Below are 18,913 nucleotides of genomic sequence, written 5' to 3' on the forward strand. Positions count from 1 at the left end.
AGTCATCAGCTTCCATTTGTTCCAATCTAATTTTGAAGGAATTATTCTCTTCAGTGAATGTTTGAAATTCCTTTTCCATCTGTCAAATTAGGCTTTTTTGTTTTTTGCTTTTTGGAGGACAATTGGGGGTAAGTGACTTGCCCAAAGTCCCAAGGCTAGTAAGTGTGTCAAGTGTCTGAGGCTAGATTTGGACTCAGGTCCTCCTGACTCCAGGTCCGGTGCTCTATTCACTGCACCACCTAGCCGTCCTGTAAATTTGGCTTTTTAAGGCATTCTTCACCTCATTGGCTTTTTGGGCCTCTTTTGCCATTTGGCTTAGTCTATTTTTTAAGGTGTTATTTTCTTCAGTACTTTTTGGGGCCTCCTTTTGCAGGCTATTGACTTGCTTTTCATGATTTTCTTGCATCATTGTCATTTCTCTTCCCAATTTTTCCTCCACTTCTCTTTCTTAGATTTTGGCTTGTAACCAGTTTATATTTTTCTTGGAAGCTTTTGATGCAGGAGTTCTGACTTTGTTGTCTTCCTCCAGTTCCATGCTGTGATCCTTTTTGTCCCCCAAAAAGAATTCTATGGTCTGTTTGTGCTTCCTCTGCTTGCTCATATTACCAGCCAATTACTTGACTTTCAAGCTCTTTGCCATGGTAGAACTCTGCTTCCAGATTGCAGAGTGTTATGTCCCAAATCGCTGGAGTTTTCACAGCTGCCAGAGCTATTAGGAGGGTTCCCTCCCTGCAGCCCCCACAAGCTCTGGCACACTGGTCACACACCCCAGGACCACCACCAAAGACTGTAATATATATCCAAGCAGGTTAAAGCAAAAGCAATTACCCTCTGAATGGTTGCTTGGCCCCCCTAAGATCTGCAGGCCAGGAATTCTGGAGGCTGTCACATGGGCAGCAGCTGCAGCCGCCAGGCCTCCGCCATTTCTTGCCCTGGGGGCAGGGGCAGACTGCTGTCTTTTCCACCAAGTTCCAACAGAGTTCCACTCTGACCTTTTACTTTCTTTTTGCCTTTTATGGTTTGAGAAGTCTGGAAATCACCACAGTTGCTGGTGCTTCACTCTCCTGATGTCTGCTCTGGCCACAGCTGTCTGCGGCCTCCCTGGGGCCAGAACTATGCAGCTCACACAGGACTGTGCCTGGCTCCCAGCTCAGTGTTGTAGACCCTTCCGGTCTGCCTGCCGGACTGCCTTCAGTGGGAGATCTGTTTCTCTCTGTCATTTTGTGGGTTCTGTAGCTCTAAAATTTGTTTAGAGTCATTTTTTTAACATTTGTTAGAGGTGGTACAAGCCGGAGCCATGCAGAGGTCCTGTTTTTACTCTGCCATCTTGGCTCCTTCCCCTTTTAATTTATTTTTCTTTCTTTTTTTTTCTTTATTTCTTTTTTTTGGAGGAGGGAAGGCAGGGTAATTGGGGTTAAGTGACTTGCCCAGGGTCACACAGCTAGTAGGTATCAAGTGTCTGAGGCTGAATTTGATCTCAGGTCCTCCTGACTCCAGAGTCAATGCTGTATTCACTGCACCACCTAGATGCCCTTTAACCATGAAAATCTAGAGTAGAATTAGGGAAAGGATTAGATCCTGAGGATCCAGTTGAGCAACTTCCCAGTAGAGTTTCTTCATGAGAACTCTCATGAGAAATAGAACTTCCACACCCACAGTGCCAGAAGTTATATGTTGTGTTGCCTTGGCCACACATATCTTAAATATATATATACACATATATATCACTACCATTGTTCTTCCCCCCTTTTATTTAATTATTTTTAATTTAGTTTATTTTCAATTCATGAAACAAAACAAGCATTTCCATAACATAGTACAATAAAAGATAATTGTACATAAAACTGCAAATTTACCATGTATAGCTTGCTATTTCCTCCAAATATACAACAAAGTTATCATGTAACTTTTTTCTTTCCTTCCCACCTCCCCCAGAGATGGCTACCATTAGACACAAATAAGTGTGTGTATATCTGTCTGTCTATCTATCTATCTATCTCTGTGTGTAGATGTGAAATTATTTTATACATACTTATATTGGTCAGTTCTTTCTCTGGATGCAGATAGCATCTTTCTCCAAATATCCTTATTTTTTTAATTTGTGCATTCATCATAGTCAAAATGACTTAGTCAATCAAAGCTGTTCTTAAAACAATATTGTTGTTATGGTATACAACATTCTCTTGGTTCTGCTCACGTCACTCTTCATCATTTTGTGCAAGTCTTTCCATACCTTTCTAAGATCACTGAACTCATAATTTCTTATAGCACATTATTTATTCCATCACAACATACAATTTGTTCAGGCATTCCCCAATTGTTGGGGATCTCTGCAATTTCCAGCTCCTTGCCATAGCAAAGAAAGACTCTCTATATGTCCCATTTACATTCAAAGTTATAATTACTATGTGTGAATTTCCCTCCATTTCATTTTTACCCATTATTTTCTTTCTCAGCTTCTCTTTTTACCCTGTTCCTGTTACCTTATCTTCTCCTCCCATTCTCCTACCCTCCACTTCACTCACTCCAAGAGTCCCCCCAACCCCCAATCTCAATCCACATACCCCTCCAAAAGTTCCCCCATTCTCTCCTCTCACTGTTCCAAATCCCAATCCACACACTCCTCTAAAAGTCCCTCCTCAACCTGTTCCCCAGTTTTCTCAACTCTCTCTATATTCAGAAAACTTCCATACCATAGTCCTCTTGTTCTAGATGTACACATTGTTCTTCTTCAACCCAAATGAGAGAAAGGTTCCAACATTACCAGCCTTTCACCACCACTTGCTTCCTCTGTATTAGTTCTCCCCTTCACACCCCATTTTTATATTATAATTGCTCTGTTTTATCTTTTACTACCCAATTTTGTTTTTTTAGAACCATCCCATTACATACAACTTAGCCCCATACTTTCTTTCAAACTACCTTAGTAATGATGACAGTTTTAAGAAAATTTGACCTTAATGAGTACCTTATAATTAGTCTTTAATGTTTTTCATATATTTTTTTCTGAATCTTTTATATTAAATTTCCCATTGAGTTCTGGTCTTTTTGTTACAGATACCTAAAAGTCTTTCAGTTCATCAAATATCCATTTTTTTTTCATTCAGGATTATACATAACTTTGCTGGGCAAGTTGTTGTTGGACACAATCCCAGTTCTTTTGCTCTTTGAAATATAATGTTACAAGAACCATAGTCTTTTAGAGTAGAAGCTGCTAGGGTCTTGTGAAGTCCTGACTATATTTCGTCAGTATTTAAATTATTTTTTTTTCTTGTTGCTTGCAATATTTTCTCCTTAACCTGGGAGTTTTGAAACGTTGCTATAACATTCCTGTAAGTTTTCATCCAGGGATATTTTTAAGGTGGTGAATGGTAGATATTTTTTTTCTATTTCTACTTTACTCTCTTGTTCTAGAACTTCAGGGCATTTTTCCTTAATAATTTCTTGTAATACTGTATCAAAATTCTTTTTTTGATCATAACTTTCAGGTAGTCTGACATTACATTGTCTCTCTTTGATGTGTCATCCAGTTCACTTGTTTTTCTGAGATGTTTCAGATACTCTTCTATTTTTTCTAGCTTTATTATTTCTTGGTGTCATAATATCATTTTATTCCTCTTGTCCAACAGTTTGCCAGAGTTATTCTCTTCCTTATGATTTTGTATCTCTTTTTCTAGTTGGTTAATTTTCTTTTCATATTTTTCCTTATTATAAAAATATTTCCATATTTTTAATATTTTTCCTGGGTTGCTTGTATTTATTTTCCTAATTTTTCCTCAGTCTCTTTTATTTGATTTTTCAATTCCCTTTTAAGTTCTTCTAAGAACTTTTTGGGCCTGTGACCATTTGATATTACTCTTTGGGGTAAGAGTAGCTTTTAAAAATTTTTTTAACTTCACTGTCTTCCTTTGAATATGAACCCAGATTGGGTTCTTTTTTCTTTATTTGCTCATTTTAATTTTGCTTTATTTTATTTTTAGCAGCTTATTATTATAATCAGGTTTTAATCCTGAGTTGCGGGTAATGTTACACTAGGCCTCAGGTCCTCCTTACTTTCTGAATTCTGTCTGGATGTTCGACCTCAGGGACCCCTTTCCTCCCCTAAGTCACAGTTAGGGCCCTCAGCCATGCTGCACTGAAAATGTTCTTGTTCCTAGCTGGTGCAACATCCAACCTACTGTTAAGTAGATAAAAGTTTGTGAGGTGAAAGTTCCTGAGACTGTGAGATAAAAGTTTATGAGGTGAAGTTTCTTGAGGCTGTGAGTGAGGTAAAAATCCTTGGGTCCTGGTCTGCCTCCCCACAGAGATGCTCTAGGGCCTGCTGTTTGTTGAGTCAGTGGAATTGGCCTGGTGGTATCTATACTTGACTCAGGCCAAACCTCTGCCCTGGGATGTCTGTCTTTTCTGATGTCCTCTCAAGTTGTTCCAGGAGAACAATAACTTTATCCCTTTACTTTTGTTTTATGTTCATTTCATGGCAATTTTCTGTCTGTGGAGGAGATCTGGAGAGCCTGGAAATTTCTGAGCTACTCTGCCATCTTCCCAGAATGCCCCTTATTGTACTTTTTTTTTTAAGCAATCGGGGTTAAGTAACTTGCTCAAGGTTACACGGCCAGTTATATCTGGGTGTGGTGCTGAGTGTCTGAGCCCGGGGTTCGATCTCCAGGTCATCCCAACACTGGAGCCGGTGCTCTTACTCACTGAGCCACCTGGCCGCCCCGCCTTATTGTACTTTTTAAGATTGATGCCACTCTTCCTATGGATGCCTTATCTATTTATGGCAGAACATACCCCAAGTTGGTGAAGGGATTATTTTTAACTACTTTTTTTTTTTACTACTTTTTTTTAACTTCTATTTTAGTAAATACCTTTGCTAAGAGCTAGGTAAGTCTACTTGCTGATTATTTTTAGAAAGTATGCCAGCAAGGGCTTGTAAGCTATAGTGTTAGGAGAACAGATCTAGAGATACCCTTAGAACCCAAAAAATCAACTACTATGGAAATCTAATCCACAAATTGTGATTGCCTGTTGGGTAAGTAGCCCAGAGGAAGTGTTCTATTTATTTACCTATTCACTCATCTATTTATTTATTTATTTATTTATTTTTGAGGTGAAAGAACTGATATGTGGTCTCCTTTGGCATGGTAAAGATTATTATAGATCAGAAAATATTAAGTACCTACTAAATGCCAGATGCTAGAGATAAAAAGACAAACTGAAGATGGTTGCCCTCAAAAAGCTTATATTATATAGAAAAGATGATCTATAGCTCACTTCTTGAACTCCAACAATTGTCCTTAAAAGTCAATGAAGGCCAGCACAGCCAGTTTCTGACCAAAGAAAATTCATAAGATCTGTTCTAAGTGTCAGCAATCTCTTTGGACTTAAGTACCAACATTGGGCTTCAACAACAACCCTGTTAGGAAGAATCATATATTTAGAACTTGAAGGAACCACAGACGTCATCTAGTCTAAGTTCTTCATGTTAGAGCTGGGGAAACAGTTAGGTGACTTGTTCAAGGTTACACTGGAAGACAAAACTGAGATTTGAATCAAAGTCCAACTCTTGTGTTTTTTTTCACTGCACCTTGAGGGGAAAAACTGCAGAAGGAGCAATTGCCATGGGACCTGGTCTCCCCTTAAGCCAGTGGTTTCTAAAGATGCTTGGTATGGAGTATCCAGCTCAATCTAGACAGTCTCAGAGGTTCCCAGAATGGGAGATCCAGCCCCCTGGGGGATACTGGACTGATCCAGGGGCATGGTAGTAGCCTTGGGTGCAAGTGGGGGGTGTTGAATAAAAATAGGGGGCAGTGGAAGCATAAGGAAAGAAGAAAAGATCAGAACATTTTGAAAAATCATTCGTACATGTTTCATCTGTTGTGTAATAGAGTTAAAGTCACAGTGAGTACATTATTCCAAATCAACACACAAAATGCAAGTTATAACCCATCAGTCGTCAAGTCTGCTGACAGGTCTTAACAAGCAAGTGTTGGCAGGTGAGATTGTCATCCATTGTCAGGAAGTCCAGTATGCATTGGCAGGAATATGTGCATGTAATGACTTATTTACAATATGGTACTATATGGTTACATGATGCAATATTGTGTCATCAAAATTTCAATGCAGGAAAAACCCTTCAACCCTACAATAAATTATTTAATTTAATATGTGTCCTTTAAAAAAAATATTTTATATTTTTTTAAAGGAGTTAAAGATTTCTAGGGGGCACTGAGTAATTTTTTTAAAAGGGGGTGATAGGTCAAATAAGTTTAGGGACCTCTGGTCTAAGGCATTCAAAGCTCTTGTCTCCTATTTCCCATCCTTAGGTAGGGCCAGCCTTAGGCTGGAGGTGGGATGACCTAGTGTCTGGTACAAAGCTTTCCCTAACCTGCACTATTGTCAGTTTTCAGGGAGACAGAAGACTGAGGTTACCATGCCTCCCTCCCCAGTTCCCCTCTCATAAATTATTTCACTGATGAGAGGAGGAACACAGATGGAAATAGGAAAGTTGCAAACTTCTCTAGGAACCAGAGTTTGGAACATGTCCTCAGACACCAGACATGTCTTGTGTGGTCCTTTCCATTTGCCTTCACAATTTCATGGAATTCTCCCTTCACCTTATGTACAATAATGGTCCCTTGGCAAAGCAGGGAGAGGCTTAGAAGGACTCTGATCCTGGAACAAATCCCATCCTCTTCCTTCCCCTCCCCCCATACCACTTTTTCTTTTTCTAAATAAAATTTCATTGCTATTTTTTGTTTCTTACTTCACCTTCATTTCCCAAGGTATCCTGACTTTTTCCCCATCCAAGAGAGCTGTCCCTTAAAACAAAGCAAGAAGTCCGGGGAGGCAAACTTCATCAAAATTAACCAACATATTAAGAAAAATTTTACATTATACACAGTATTTTACCCTCAGTCCCTACCCTACCATCCACCCGCCAACTTTTGCAGATGAGATGACGAGTTGCCCTTTCATATATCTTCTTTGAGACCAAGCTTGGTCATCTTAATTTTTTTTTTCTTTTTGGAGGGGGGAAGGTTGGGCAGTTGGGGTTAAGTGACTTGCCCATGGTCACACAGCTAGTAAGTGTTAAGTGTCTGAGGGAGGCTTTGAACTCAGGTCCTCCTGACTCCAGGGCTGGTGCTCTATTTACTGCGCCACCTAGCTTTCCCCTGGTCATCATAATTTTACACAATTTTTTTCTTAATTTATCTCTTATTCCTTGTATTTGCATAGCACCTACCTCCTGCAGGATTCAAAGAACTTCCCTAGGACAGTGAGCCTGGAGTCTCTTTTTCTCAAATACCTTCTGTCTTTGATTTCACAAGGCTTATGCTAGTAATTGGCCTCTGAGTGCTTGCCCCAGATGAATGAATGAAAATGTATTTATTAAACATCTCTTCTGTGCCGTGCTCTGCTGAAAACTAGGGATTAAAAATACAAAAGCAAGACAGTTCCTACCCTCAAGGAACTTACATTCTTTTTTTTAAACAGTAATTTTTAAAAAATTTTATGGCATAAAATAAGCATTTCCATGACACACTACAGCAAAAACAATAAAAAAAAGTCAATTGCAAATCTACTATACACTACTTGCTATTCCTTTCAAATATACAACAAAATTATCATGTAAATTTTCTCTTTAAAGAGGATTAAAAAAACGTCAGTACAACTGATCAATACATTGAAAATGTCTGAAAAGCATGTAAAATGTGTAAGACTTGTAGACTTCTTTCCATGTCCAAGAAGGGTAGGTTGGGCATCTCATCTCATCTCTTCTTTCAAGTCTCAGTTGATCTTTATAATTTTGTTACATTTGTATATTTTTTATGTGTTTCTGTTCTTAACATTTACATTATTGTGGTTATTGTTTTCTTGGCTTTGTTTACTTTGTTCTGCAGCAGTTCATACAGTTCTTTCGATGTTTTTCTGTATTCATCACACATATCATTTCTTTTAACTCAGCATGTGAAGACTTTTCCTTGCCAGAATGAGTGGATGAGAACCATGTGTTTCAAAGGCCATGAAGGTGACTAAAGCAGATACTCTGGAGAACTTACAGCTTGATCAGACATTGAAGATGCCAAGGTCGCCCACTGCATCCCGGGCCACTGCCAGTCGCCCTGACTTTTGTCTTGCCACTAGACTTTGATGACTCTAGAAGAGAAAGTGAGACTGACAACTTTGTGCAACTCTGAATCACTTAAATCCAATTCATGTGCAAGTCAAGACATCTCCTGTGATGTCATTGGTCCTCTTTAAAGAGAGACAAAGGATGAACAACATTCCATTCCATTCATATACCACAATTTGTTTAGCCATTCTCAATTAATGGGTATCTACTTAGTTTACAATTATTAGCTATCAAAAGGTGCTAGTTTATATATAGATATACTATATATATACATATATACGTACATATACACACACATGTATCTAATATATCCCTAGATGTTACCCTTCCTATTGATATGTGAATTTATGGGAGATTATGTTCCAAGTTTATTGGTGACTCTTGCTATGTTATCTCAATAAATTGCTTTGAACTGATCATATTCTCTGACTAGATTGTCTAAAAAAAAAGTCAACCTCAGTGAGCTGGGGTTTTTGAGGATATATGGTACCACAGAGTACTCTGAACCACAGGTAACTTAACTATTCTAGGAGTCCCATATGTGGGTAATGCCTTAAGTACTACATTAAAACTTATGAAAATTTCCTAGGCATGTCAGAGAATCAGAGAACTTGAGATAAAATAGGGAAACTGAGTCCAAGACTTAAAGGCTTTATTTTCAGATGAAATACAGTTTAACACATTAGTAATGCAATCAGTCTGAAGTCTGAGGAGAGACCCTGGTCTGAATGCAATTTGGCTTCTTGAGCCCATAATTACTGGGAACAGTTTCTCTAGCCCCAGTGAATAACATTAATTATATTATTAATGTTCACTCACCCTGGGTTACCCCACTTGGCATGTATAGATTTGTAGGTTGGCCCAGGAATAACTACTACTACAGATTATAAGGTGTGCCCTGGGTCTGCATGCCCGAATCTATGATTCTCAAGTCCTTTATCAGTGAACTTTCCCTTAACAGCTGTATCTGATTAATATAATGAGTTCTACCTCTTTTTGTATCCCTAACACTTAGAACAGTGCCTACACTTAGTAGTATCTTAATAGATGTTTATTGACTGAAAGCTAAAACTAAACTGGCATAAAAAAAAAAAAAGGAACTAAAAAATATCCCCACCATAGAGGCAGCTCAGGGGCACAGTAGATGAAATTTCGGACTTGGAATCCGAAAGAACTGAGTTCAAATCTGGCCTCAGACACTTATTGACCATGTGACTCACTTTACCGGGGAGCTTCAGTGTCCTTAACGGTTTGAAAAAGAGGGGCTAACAAGCATCTACTTCGCGTGGTTGTTGTAAAGATCAAGCAAGATCACTTCAGTGAAGTGCTGAACAAATGCTAGCTTTTATTACGTCCCCGGGTCCTTTCCTACAAATACACACCCATGGGGATGTCACATAAAATTTAATAATGAGGCACACGTGTTGTTATTGTTGTTCAATTGGGAACACAAGTGGTCAGGGCAGTTCACGTTTCTAAGACTCGAATGCCTTGATTTTTCCACTTACGGAGTCCTTGTGCTCTTGCCCCCTTAGACACAATTAGTCCCTCAGCTTGGCAGATTCCTGGAGCTGGATTTTCACCACCCCTTGGCTCTTGGCTGCCAGCGGAGTTTTCACATGAATCCACACTTGGCTCTCTTCTCTGCTGTCCAGGTCCCATGCGGTTTGAAGGGGCTTCATCCTTTAAGTCAGTGCCTTTCTGTATCTGTGTCTCCATAAAGAATGTCTGCTCCAGGGTAGATGTTCCTCAACTGTGCCTCAGACTTTGCTGCCCTATGTGGGACTGATGACTCAGTCACTCCGCCATGGCCTATATGCAGATAGGAGAGAGAAATCCCTTCCTTCCCGAAGAGATACAGAGCAATTTCTTTTCAACATCTGATAGTGATTGAAATATTAGTGAGCTCAGTCTTTTAAGGGTCCATCAGGGGGCATGGCTAGTCTTAATCTGGTAATAGATTTCTCTTCCAAGGAGAATTTTTTTCCTTCTTCATAAAGGGACAGAGTATAGTGACATCTTTACAGCTAATTTAATACTTCCTTACTGCCTCAGACTTTCTGTGATTGTACCTTGGGTTTCCTGGGCTGAGGGCTGGTCAGATACCTTAAATGCTGATCAAATGGAAATTCCCACCCTATGACCTGTGTTGTCTTATGGTACATCACACATATCTGTGTTACCACAGCTGTTTCCTGATGGCTCTAAGCAAAATGGGAGAGTACTGAACAAGGAAGCAGAATGGGAAAAGTGGTACTAAAGAGGAGTGGAACTGTTTTTGCCACCCAATATAAGATTAATAAGCTCTGCATATATTTCTCAGAATGTCTTTTTTTTTTCTTTTTGGAGGGGGGAGGGCAGGGCAATTGGGGTTAAGTGACTTGCCCAAGGTCGCACAGCTAGTAAGTGTTAAGTGTCTGAAGCTGCATTTGAACTCAGGTCCTCCTAACTCCAGGGCCAGTGCTCTATTTCCTCTGCCACCTAGCCACCTCAGAATATGTCATTTCTTAATTTATCAAACTCTTCCTTCCTTTTCTCTCTGTTTCCCTCTCCTTTTTCTCATGGTTTCCATCTGAAGAACCTGATCAGCTAGTTGATGCCTTAGATAACCAGAAATCCATTTATCTTCCCAAAATACATTTTTGGTTCTAACAAGAGCTGGGCCCGAATCCCAAACGCTGCCCAAATCTTCCTTTATTGGTTTGGGTTACTCAGGGAGGAGGCTTTATAAGGTCTGTGGGGTGGAACGGAAGCACAGACTAGATAAATGTTCACAGTAGTACATCCAGTGCTAATGAATAAGCCATGTTTGTGCTGAGTAGCACACAATGAGTTTAGTCAGTGGCCTGGGGGGAATGCGAGCTGGCAACAACCTCCTGCTCTCCCCTCCTCACCAAGAATAGAACAGATTATCGATCAGCATTTGCAGATACAGATCTCGGGTTATTGGTGTTGATTGGAGAAGAAGTATTCAGGATTTGTAATGGTTTCAAATGGCTAAAAAGATGTGAATTCAAAAAATTCATGCAAAAAAACTTAGGTTAAGTAAATATAAAAGAAAAAGGGTTGGTTGGTTGTCTTTGTTCTCAAAGAGGACCAAAATAACATCACTATGTTGGAGTCAAGTTACAATGCGTCTGACTGTGGCTGATCAGACTGATACCGGCTCAGAGTGTTGGGCACAGATAGTCCCTGTGAACATTTAGGGCGGATTCTTTAAATTTGTACATCTCGTGTTTCTTTTGAGCTACTTCAATTCTGCTTTGCTCAGAGAGCACAGCACGTTCTCTGATGTGGACACGCCAGGCTGAACAGTCCTGTGCCAGTGTCTCCCATGTCACATAGTCAATTCCAAAGTTCTTGAGAGAGACTTTGAGAGTGTCCTTGTATTGCTTCTTCTGACCACCATGTGAACGCTTGTCCTGTGTGAATTCTCCATAAAAGTCTTTGGCAGGTTTACGTTTTGCATTTGAACAACACAGCCAGACCATCAGAGTTGTGCTCTCTGCAGTAAAGTTTGAATGCTGGGAAGTTTAGTTTGAGAAAGGACCTCAGTCTCCTGCAGGTTTTGAATGCCAAGTTAAGTAGGTAGACTTTATTCACAAGGCAATGGGGAAGGAAGGGAGGAAGGAAGGATGGGAGGGAGGAAAGGTAGGAAGAAAGGAAGGAAGAAAGGAAGGAAGGAAGGAAGGAAGGAAGGAAGGAAGGAAGGAAGGAAGGAAGGAAGGAAGGAAGGGAGAGAAAGAGGGAGGGAGGAAGGAAGGAAGGGACAAGTCTGGGAATTGGAAGGTCCCAATTCTTTTTTTTTTTTTGTCTTTATTAATTTGCTTGTTTACTTTTAGTTTATAATAAGATTCAGTTCCACAATCCCCTGAGTTTCAAATTTTCTCCCTCCTCCCCCCCCCACCCCCCACCCCTTGGTGGCATGCAATCAAGTATAGGATCTGCAAATACTTTCACATTAGACATTAGTCAGGTTGTAAAGATGGATTGTAATCCATGGAATGAACAATGGGAAAGAGGAAACAAAACCAAACAAGAAAAAGAAGAGAGCAGGTAGTTTAGGAAGTTCTCAATTCTAATTATGCTTTAGTTTTCTTCCTTCCTTGCTATTCATATATTCTAAGGAGGCAGATGACATGGTTAAGAGCAGTCCCTTAAAAGAATGCTCTCTTGGAGAGGCTAGGTGGTGCAGTGAATAGAGCACTGGCCCTGGAGTCAGGAGGACCTGAGTTCAAATCCAGCCTCAGACACTTAACATTTACTAGCAGTGTGACCTTGGACAAGTCACTTAACCCCAATTGCCCTGCCTTCTCCCTCCCCCCCAAAAAAAAGAATGCTCTCTGTTTATTTCAGTTCTACTGGTTTGGCTAAAGAGAACTCAGAATGCCCATGGATTTGACACATACGCACAGAGATGGCTTTGCTATAGCCACAGAGAGTACCCTTCACCCCCAACCAACTACCTCAGCCTCAGCTGATGTGGTGAGGGATTAGTGTAAAAAAACAATTGGAAGACCACATTCTATTTCTCTGCTTCTAAACCCACCCTCTTTTCCCCCTCCAATATGCTCTATCCCAAATGGAATTTAAACTTCTTGAGGGCAGGGACTGTTTAGTTTTTGTTTTTATATCCTCAGTGTCTATTTTACCCATAGTAGGCACTTAATAGCTTCTTAGTGAATTGCACTGAGTTTTGGTATTTTTCCCTTTTTGAGATATTTTCTAAATGGATGCCTGGGTACTTTGAAAATTATGTCCCTTTCCAAGCACACAGATGTCTTCTGAGTGTGCCACTCTTTTCACCCTTAACTCCTTAAGTTCCGTTTCTATGTCTTCATACCACATACCAGCAAGTAAGTTGTTAGACTCTGAATGGGATGATCAGCTCCAGCCTTGAGTACGGCAATAGCCTCCCAATACATCTTCTTGTATCTAGTCTTTTCTCTACTTTTAATCAATCCTATGCATTGACAGATTAATCTTTTTAAAAAATGCACTTCTAATGCTCTCACCTCTTGGACTACTTTCCATGACTCCCCATTGCCTTGTGAGTAAAGTCTACCTATTTAAATTCAAAGCCCATAACAACCTGTCGCCAGACTGCTTTTCAAACTCATCTCCCACTATTCCCTTTCACGTATTCTAAGATGGATTCAGACAGAAATAGCTCCTGTCTTTGAACTGTGATTCCAATTTTCACCTCTGTTCATTTGGTCAGTTCTGTTTAACTGCTTGAATGTGTAAGGTGTGATTCTAGGTGCTAAGCTGGATTGGCTCATGCCAGTGTCACTGAATCACAGAGTATATTGGGGGAAGTTGAGGCATAACAAAGACTGGAAAGGTAGGAAGGGGCTAGATTAGAAAAGACTTTGAAGGCTAAACAAAGGATTTTATATTTGATCCTGGAAGTAACTGGGAGCCATTGCTGTTTGTTGAATGGGGCAGTGGGGTGACATGGTCAGAACTGGTCTTTAGGAATATAAGTCTGACACCTGAGAGCCAGATGGACTGGAGAGGCTTGTGGCAAGGAGACCCACCAGCAGGCTAGTGCTGTGGTCCAGGTGTGAATGGTATTATTACTACACAGTAGTTCACTTTTTTCTTTTTTTACCAGTAGGTACATCATGGCTGAATCTCTTCTTTGCCCCGTCATACTCCCATTGACAAGACACTTGTGCTGTCTCTATGTTATTTTAGTTGCCTCTGTCTGTCCCCCTTTCTGCTCTGGCTATATAGGACAGAGGGCTGAGATAAGGACACTTTCTCCAGCATCAAAACTGGGCGGGGTCTGTAAACAGATCCTCTTTGCTTTCAGAAGCAGTGATGTTTGGATGGCAGCTAAGCTTTCCTGGGGAGCTGCACCATTTTCTCAACCAGACTACCAAAGTCTTGGTTTTTCCTAGCCTAGTAAAAGAAACTTCCATTTCCTTGCGGTTTAACCCTCTTCTCCAGAAGTTTCATAAATGGAGCTAGTAAGATAGTGCATGGTGCCCTATAAGGACTCTCCCATCATAACCTTCAGGGAGACATCTGAAGGAAATAAGCTTGCTACCCTCCCCCAAAATGACATATTTTTGTGCTCTCAGCACGTACAAATATGTATACACAGCAGTCAGCTGCCAGAAATTTCTCAGAGTTCTACTCTCTAAATTTGATTCAATTCAACAAACGTTTGTAAGTGCTTACTATATCTTAGGCACTCTACTAGACATTGAGGATACAAGACAAAAATGAAATTATTCCTCTCAGCCTCTCGGAGAGAAAAAGATCCCAGAACCCAGATTTCTAGAGAGAAAAGGGGAGTTACAGGGCAAAGCTAGTGTGTTCACAAGAAGATCACAAACATGGTTCCTCCACCGCTGAAGGAGAAGTAAGGTGCTGAGACAAGACAGGAGGGTTCAAACAATCTTAAATTTGCTAACTCATGGCCATGGAGATGAGCTGTTCAAACAGTGAAGGTCCAATGGGAAGGGAGTCTGTTTCTCCAGCAACTTCTGGTTTCCTTCTGGGAAATAAGAGAATCTAAGCCCTTAGAGTACCTGTAACTATACCTGAGGTCAAAATGTAGTCACATTTGCCAACCAGAATGTTGGTAATCCTGTTCAAGTCCCCATGGCAACCAAAGAAGGAGCTAAGATACAACAAGGAAAAGTAAATGACTTGGTCTTTATCCTCTGGCATTGCCATGAGCTATAAGCTATCTGAAAAGAGGGGTGCCTCTTTAAGCAACCCCAAGTTAATTTTTCTTCAGTCTAAACTACAAGATGACACTATGAACCTGGACATTATATAAGGGGGAACGAAGGTAATACTTACAAAGAGGAAGAAGAATTGTTTATGGGCAACTATGAGTTCCTTATGTGTTTCCTGAAACATTTATGGGTCAAAATACTATACTTTATGTGGCACACCATATCGAACTGGCATAATAAGCCTTACTACATACAGTGTAGGGGGAAAGTCCATACTGATGAGGGATGGCTCCCTCTAGGTTCAGCAGGAACTCTGATCTTTTCTAAGACCAGAAAACCTGCAATAACGTCTGGAAAGAATTCAAGGTCTCAGGCTTAATTGGAGTGAGAGTTGTAGAAGTTTATTGTTATGCTTCTATGAGAAGTGGGCAAGAGTCCTTTAGGGGACCTGCAAGTGAGAGGGTTTTTACTTTTATAGGTTTTTACTTTTAAAGGGTAGGGCTGCCATTGTCAGGGCTGACTGGATGGAGGGAAGGGACCTCAGTGCAAAGATAAAGGTTAGAGCTGACCGGGAGGAACTTGTGACTTTAGTGCATAGATAGTTTAGATGAGATTTGGGCCAGACCAGAGGAGAGGTGAGAGATTAAGTAAGAACAAAAAAGTCACAAGTTAGGATAGGAGGAAGGGGCAGAGCCTGAGGCTGGGAAAGGGATTTCACAGATTACAATTTTACAATACAAATTTCAGTTACAATTGTACAAACTGGTTTACAAATTGGTTTTACAAATTGATTTAGGCCCCAGGTACCCCATCAAAACCAGGCATTGCCTCTGCTGATGAAATCACGGGTCTGGAAAAAAAAAGTCCAATGATTAATCAAGTGAGTTGAGGGGAATGAGTGCCATAAACTGATATTCTAAGGAGTACTATTCACCTGACTAGAGGAAAGAGTTAATTCAATAAACATTAATTAAGTACCTACTATATATAGCCATTCAGAGATTGATGGAGAACCTAGGAAACTTGAAGCATTAGGATGTCTGGTGAAAATAGGGGAGTTTGGAAGAAGATTAAGTTTAAGGAGGAAGATAATGAATTCTATTTCAGATGTGTTGAATCTGAGGTGTTTATGGGACACCTAGGCTGAGATGTTCATTTTTCAGTCGGAAATATAGGCTAAAGGTCCTGAGAGTGAGAAATTTGATATGCTAATGTGGGATTCATATTCACAGAAGTAAAAAGTGAGCCCAAGGGAGCTGATGAGGTCACTCACTGAGAGAGAACTAGAGAAAGAGAAGATCAAGAAAAGGCTTCTCAGGTATAACTACAGAAAATAGTCAGGATATGGATATAGAAAATCTAAGAAGGAGTTATATACAAAAACGAAGAGAATGCTGGAAAGACTAATGATGAGGAAAGTCTAGTAGGAAAGAGAGTCCAGGAGACACAGAAGTCAAGGGTGAGGACTAAGAACAGGCCACTCCATTTAGAAGGTAAGGGCTTGTTGGTAGCCATATAATAGTTTCAGACAAGTATGCCAGATCTATTTGGGGAAATGCTGCTACGTTACCTGTGTGGACTTGATGATTGGAGTCTTTTTAGAGCAGTTTTGAGGAAATATCACAGCAGAAGCTAAATGTTTAAACTGTGATGATAGCTGTTACTGGAAATGGATTCTCGTTCAGAGAGAGGGCTATTTGTGACACCTGGCAGTGAAAAGGCAAGCATTCAGATAAATGCAGCTTAAGGATGTCTAATATGAAAGTTATAAACTCAGCAGTAAGGAAAAAATTTACATCAGTAGGGCAGTCTGTATAACATGAAGCTCTTTTTTTTTTCTTTTTGGAGGGATGAGGGCAGGGCAATTGGGATTAAGTGACTTGCCCAAGGTCACATGGCTAGTACATGCTTAGCATGTATCTGATGCTGGATTTGAACTCAGGTCCTCCTGACTCCAGGGCCGTTGCTCCATTCACTGTGCTAACTAGCAGCCCTCCATGAAGCTTTTTCTGTTGAAGGCCCCATCAGGATCCATTCCATCTACATAATGGGAGTCTGGGGCATTGGAAGACGCTATGATAGTAATCTCTTCCTGTGGAGGATACTATTTGCTCTTAAGAGAATTTGATGACAAGTAAGCAGAGTGCCTTGGAGAAACTGGAACTCATATGCACATTTCATCATTGGTTCTGGTCAGCTGACCATGGGATGAAGATGGGGTTCTTGGATTGTCTGTGGAGTCATTGAAAAAGGCTTGTCCACTTCAGATGTCTCTGTCTCAGTGTTCTTGGAAGAGTTCATCAAGTGAAGAGGGTAGAGCCTTGAGACCTTTTAAGTTTAAGGGGTCCACAGGGCTCTTACAGATCCCATCATTCCAGAATTTGGGTTTGTGGTATCAGTGCCCTCAAGGTGTGAAGTTAGTAGGGCAAGGGCAAGTCAGGCAGCGGCCTGACCCTGAAAAAGGCTATACGCTCTACATGTAAAATGGGATAATAATGCCAACTAACTTAGAGGATTATCCTACACATGACAGTTTCTCCCTGTCCCCCATGGGGACAGATAATTGGGCCCTTGTCCCTAGGAGCAACAGCAAGATTTCAACTTACAAGATTTCATCACTGATACCTTTCTCCATAGGCCATGTGGCCTTGACCCCAATGAGAGGATAGGTTTTTATGCAAGAAAACTCCCACTGAAGGTTTGTCAGTGAGCCTTTTGATTCATGTCCAGAGGCAAAATGAAAACCCAGAGGTCTTACATTGGGATACATTGGGAGACTCAGGCTTTCATGCTTCCTGGGCCCAGTTGTGTATCTTCAGTGAGACAGTGTATATGAAAAAAAAAATTGCTTTGAAAAACAGCAAATTCCCCTAGGCAGCTAGTCAGAGAGAACCAGGACTGTCAGGATGGAACCTGGGGCTAAAGCTGAGTAGAGGTGGCCATGGCTACAGAGGATGGGGGAGCCCAATTACTGGGTCCTTTTAAAGATGTTAAGAAATAGTCCCAGGGGTGGCTAGGTGGCACAGTGAATAGAGCACTGGCCCTGGAGTCAGGAGAACTTGAGTTCAAATGTGGCTTCAGACACTTAACACTTACTAGCTGTGTGACCTTGGGCAAGTCACTTAACCCCAATTGCCCTGCCTTCCCCCTTCAAAAAAGAAAAAAAAAGAAAATAGTCCCAGTGAATTCTCAAGATGGCCAGCCATGAGGCAGTGTCCAGAGGTCTCAGGTCACACTATTGGGTCCTCTGGTTCCACTGGAAAACGTTCCAGTTTCCCTACCCTGAGTCCCAGGAGGCCAGATAGCATTCTAAGAACACCGGGGAGGGGCAGGTGGTGGCTGGTTGGGTTTGGGAGGGGCCAGGGAATGGGATTTCTCTTTCAGCCATAGGTTTTCTCAGGAGGGGAACCTTGTCATCAGAGACCTCAAACCAACAATTCTCATTACTCCTGACCTCCTTCTTCTGCCTCCTTCCCACATCCTTTCCTCTCGGCTCAAGGAGAGACATTCCTTCCCACCCTTCCCCCTTACCCCCCAAGAGCCGGAATCCAAGCTCAACACCAAATGCCCAGCCTGGAGGCAAACCCTCTGCCTCATTACCACTTCAATAGGCCAAGCAGCAGGCATGAGCTTGCAGTTTCCACCCCACCACCCCCGCCTTCCTTCCCCTCCTCCCCGTGACTCCGAGCTGGGAGCTACTTTCCCAAGCAATCTCAGCTTCCCCAAAGGGGCTGGGCCCTAGCCTTGGGTCAGCCTCACCCAATTCCCAAGGTGTTATCAATCCTAGAATCCAGGGCTGGAAGGGCCAAAGGGTACGTCCTCACAACCCGCATGGCCACACCTAAAACCAGCCCACAGGATCTGAGCCAGAAACTTAAGGCTCCAGGTAAAAGTTATGAGATTTTTTGTATTTGGTTAATCATTCTCCACCTAACAATCTAATTAATTGGGTTGTTAACCCCTTTCAGCCTTTCCCCAAGAACTTCCCCATCCCTTACTAATATTCCTACACTGACCTCCCCTCTCCTTAAGTCTCTCTCTGAAGGGTGATAATTAAGTGGCAACCCTGAGAGAGCTGATA

General features: G+C 41.2%; 1 protein-coding gene across 1 annotated transcript in view; it reads left to right on the forward strand.

Moving 5' to 3' along the window:
* Positions 1 to 8,550, forward strand: part of KAT14 (lysine acetyltransferase 14) — a 66,254-nt gene extending 57,704 nt beyond the window's left edge. The window contains exon 11 of the transcript XR_011165962.1: positions 7,969 to 8,550. The gene's annotated coding sequence lies outside the window, so the exon portion shown is untranslated. The remainder of the gene's footprint in view (positions 1 to 7,968) is intronic.
* The last annotated feature ends 10,363 nt before the right edge of the window (positions 8,551 to 18,913 follow it).

Source organism: Petaurus breviceps, unplaced genomic scaffold, assembly GCF_028583685.1.
Source record: "Petaurus breviceps papuanus isolate PSGF00001 unplaced genomic scaffold, PetGlider_PUasm1.0 90919, whole genome shotgun sequence".
Lineage (NCBI taxonomy): Eukaryota > Metazoa > Chordata > Mammalia > Diprotodontia > Petauridae > Petaurus > Petaurus breviceps.